Source organism: Thalassophryne amazonica, chromosome 9, assembly GCF_902500255.1.
Source record: "Thalassophryne amazonica chromosome 9, fThaAma1.1, whole genome shotgun sequence".
In the NCBI taxonomy this organism is placed as follows: Eukaryota; Metazoa; Chordata; class Actinopteri; order Batrachoidiformes; family Batrachoididae; genus Thalassophryne; species Thalassophryne amazonica.
Window position 1 is genome coordinate 62,132,411 of NC_047111.1, and position 4,444 is coordinate 62,136,854.

Genomic DNA, 4,444 nt, shown 5'->3' on the forward strand with positions numbered 1-4,444 from the left:
GCCTCCCTGCACCGTAAAAGTTCATGTGCTGACAGATTAAAAAACAGCACATAAACTCTTACTGTTCAGGGCCCAGAGCTATCACGCTTACACACACACATGACACACACACACATACACACTTGTCTCTAGTGCATTTTCATAAATGGGCCAATACAAGTGTTTACTTTTTAACCAAAAAGAAAAAAACTCAGCATCACATCAGGAGAGAACTTCATGTCTCATTATAAGACTGATGAGTGCTGCACTGTGCCATCACGTCTTTATACATTTAGGAAAATGAACTGAAAGAATGGAAGTTCTCTGTAAGCATCAGGGAAAGAATAGGATTCAATGAGTCAATCAGTGAGCGAGTTGAACGACAACATTTCTGAAAGCAACTCCATCAAAACTACTGCATATTCCGCCCTAACATTTTGGGTTCTGTTAGATACAGGTGAAGATCAGTGATGCTCATATTTTGGCCTATGTTGGCTTCTTTTAACATGCACGATGACCATGACAGAACATGAAGACATAGAGACCTAACAAATTGCTTGTGAAGTCTTGTTGCTAATCACAGCTTGTGTTATAATAACATCAGACAATATATGTATAATCAGAAACTGTGGATAATGTGTCTTAAGACCCAGTCACACAGCACTAATGAAGGACACCGAAACCAAAACAAAACAAGAAATCTGGACTTACGTTGACTTTTGGAGACATCATTTAACCATCGTCCAGCTTCGTTCCTGCAGCTGGCGCTACGTCAGAATTTTCAAACTGTTGAAAAATGTGAACGAATCCTGACGACAACTTAAATTCGTACGTAATGCGTTTTGCTTTCTGTCTTGATGGTTCCTCATCTATTGCATATTTCCCGTACCGTCAGTCTTCTGTTTGAATGTCATCAAACTTCGTCCAACCTCCCAAGTCTGATGTCTTGCATGAACATTGATGATATCTGAACGGATCAATAACTCAAGATCTGACAAGCTGACCGTAACTCGTCCATGTGTGGGACAAAAAGCAATGTTTTCATACAGAAACAATAGCGGCAAGAATGTTTGATCACCTACTTTAACTAGTTACGCATGTTACAGCCATCTCTGGCTGCAATGTGCATGTGTGTGCACACGTTGTAGTGAAGACAAACCTGTTGTCAAGACAATGCAGCTGCAGGTGGCTGTGGAGAGCAGACTCGTTGCAGAAATGATCACACAACGTCAAAGTCACCGGTCGCTTCATTTTTCTTTTGTTAGTTTCGGTTTTGTTTCTGTCTTTTATGTGCTGTGCACTCGCAGGCTTTTCGGTGATGGGAGAAGTGCCGGCTCATTCGTCCACGTTTTCTCGATGATTTGTGACTTTGGGACTTTTTTTCCTTCGTTCAGTGATCGTCGTGTGCTGTGTGACCGGGCCTTAAAATAATTCATTACATATATTAAATACAGCATGACTGCCTATAAGGCTGCAGATCACTGGGTTGACTGAAAGTTCCACCATTCTGTGCGTGTGCATATCACAACCATTTTGCTAGAACCAAGATTCAGGTCTATGTCAGGCATGATGGTTCGTGGCGGTAGGACACAAATGTGGGATTCGGTCGTTAAAGCTTCAGAGTTTAATCTTGAGTCAGGCAGGGTTCGGTACACAGAAAGGCAGGCCATTATCAGCAACAGTGTCTGAAACATGAGGCTCAAACAAAAATCCAAAAAGCAGGCAGACTGGTCACTACACAGGTAGCAACTGTAAGAGTGTTCCATGATGCAAAACACAAAATGGCTGATGCACATCCAAAATGTCCTTGCAACTACCTGATCTTAACCTAACTGCTTTTCAAAATGGCTGACGCACAAAATGTTCTTGTATTTGGTAAAACTATCTGATCTTTTTACAACTACCTAATTGATGAAACCAATCAGCATGATGGAACTCTCTGTTTTTATTGTGTGACAGTACATTACAGACATAAACACACTCTATAAGATTTCTACATAACAGCCATGAATGCAACACAGACTTATTCACCTCACTTTGCAGTCATCTCACAGACACTGATTCAAGCCAAGTTAAGGACTGCCCATACAGGGGTGGCTTAGGCTGAAGAAACCAAAGGTAGCGTAGAGAGGAAATCTGGCTTCTTTGTTCTAGGTGTTTTCATGTGACCTGGTCCAGATCCCAGTGCTGAGATGACTTTCTGTATCAGTGTAGGAACTTTTACAATACATCATCTAAACTTTGAAGTCCATTTCCTGTCTAATTCTTCTGGAAATCACTCACCATGATAAAAGAACCTAACATAACAAAACAGGAACAAGCCACTCTGAACACAAAATAAGGCTTGAAAGAGGCACAGGGTACAACAATTTCACAAACAGTTAAGGAACAGGGTGTGACTTAAATAGAGGAAGTGATAAGGAGGAAATGCAGGACAGGTGTGTGGGGAAGGATCTGGAACGGGGTGTGGCAAGCAGGAAGGAGAACAGGAGGGAAACACCCAACACCAAGTACCAGACACCAGACAACAAAAGTCCCACCACCAAAAACCCCAAGCAAACATACCAGAGAGAAAAACATAACAACACTCCCCACAGACCCAAATATGACAACCTGATGGGACTCATTTCTGAGTTTTGTGATGTATGTAACTGAATTCCACATCTGAACATGGCCACAGAACATATCTGCAGTCTGTGAGACACAGTTTGTGGAAGAGACAGACGGACACCATTCTCTTAAAAGCATGACTTCACAGACATATGTTACTGGAAGCAGACCTGCGTTTATCAAAGGTAGATCCCTGAACCGCGAAGACACAACATGTACGAGGTCTATTAGAAAAGTATCCGACCTTATTATTTTTTTCAAAAACCATATGGATTTGAATCACGTGTGATTACATCAGACATGCTTGAACCCTCGTGGGCATGCGAGAGTTTTTTCACGCCTGTTGGTTACGTCATTCCCCTGTGGGCAGTCTTTGAGTGAGGAGTCGTCCACCCTCTCGTCGTTTTTTCATTGTTTAGGAATGGCTCAGAGACTGCTGCTTTGTTTGATCAAAATTTTTTCAAAACTGTAAGGCACAACTGAGTGGACACCATTTGATAAATTCAGCTGGTTTTCGGTAAAAAATTTTAACGGCTGATGAGAGATTTTGGTCTGTAACTGTCGCTTTAAGGACGGCCCACGGTGCCTGACGGCGATCTGCGCTTCGAGGCGGCAGCGTCTCGCCGTTTGAAGTTGAAAACTTCCACATTTCAGGCTCTGTTGACCCAGTAAGTCGTCAGAGAATAGAGAACTTTCAGAAGAAGTCGGCATGAGGAGTTTATTCGGATATTCCATTGTTAACGGACATTTTGTAATGAAAGAACGTGCGGGCAGAGTCGCATGTCGGGCCGGACCCAACCGCGGGGGGGTCACGACAGGAAAAACACCTCTGTTGGAAACCTTAACGGGCAAGTTGGAACATGCCCAAGCTGTTAAACAATTTCTCAGTTACTCACTTGTTGAAAGCCATCAAAAGCCGCCTGAATTTTACAAATGGTTTTCAACACGGAGGTGTTTTCCTGTCGCAGCGCACACAGATTTGCCGAGTCGTCACGGAAATGACTCGGCGAATTTGCGCGCACGTCTTTCATTAAAAAATGTCCTTAAACAGTGGAATGTCCGCATAAAGTCCTCATGCTGGCCTCTTCTGAATCTTCTCTGTTCTCTCACGACATCCTGGGTGAATTAAGCCTTAAATTAGGATGTTTTCAGGTCGAAACAGGCCGACAACGGCGCCTGGAAGCACTGCAGGACGTCCCGCTCCGTGGGAAGTCCTTACACCGACAGAAACACCCCATAATGTCTCATCAGCCGTTAAACTTTTCACCGAAAACCAGCTTAATTTCTCGAATAGTGTCCACTCGGATATTCCTCACAGGTACAGAAAAAACTTTGATAAAGCAACGCGCGCCGTCTCGAGCAGCATGTGAAACAAAGGAATTCAGCCGAGAGGGCGGGACCACATCTCACTCAAGGCCTGCCCACAGGGAAATGACATCACCGACACGCGTGAAAAAACTCACGCATGCGCACGAGGGTTCAAGCATGATTGGTGTAATCGCACGTCATTCAAATCCATATAGTTAAAAAAAAAATAAAAGGGTCGGTTTATTATCTAATAGACCTCGTATGCCCATGCCAATACGTCAGTGCGGAAGCCAGAAACAGCCATGCGTGGCTGGTTTTTTAATGCTCATTCTTCTTCTTTGTCTTTCGGCTGTTCCCGTTAGCGGTCGCCACAGCAGATCAATCGTTTCCATCTCACCCTGTCCTCTGTATCTTCCTCTGTCACACCAACCACCTGCATGTCCTCTCTCAGCACATCCATGAACCTCCTCTTTGGTCTCCCTCTTCTCCTCCTGCCTGCTGGCTCCATCCTCAGTATCCTTCTCCCTATATACCCTGGGTCCCTCCT

At 43.9% G+C, this 4,444-nt stretch overlaps 1 long non-coding RNA gene across 1 annotated transcript; it reads right to left on the minus strand.

Moving 5' to 3' along the window:
* Positions 1 to 1,554: 1,554 nt before the first annotated feature.
* On the minus strand, positions 1,555 to 2,378 carry LOC117516553. The gene is made up of 3 exons (XR_004562462.1): positions 2,305 to 2,378; positions 1,878 to 1,883; positions 1,555 to 1,713 (listed from the first exon to the last, which is right to left on the minus strand). It is a non-coding gene; the product is annotated as an uncharacterized LOC117516553 (long non-coding RNA).
* Between the last annotated feature and the right edge of the window lie 2,066 nt (positions 2,379 to 4,444).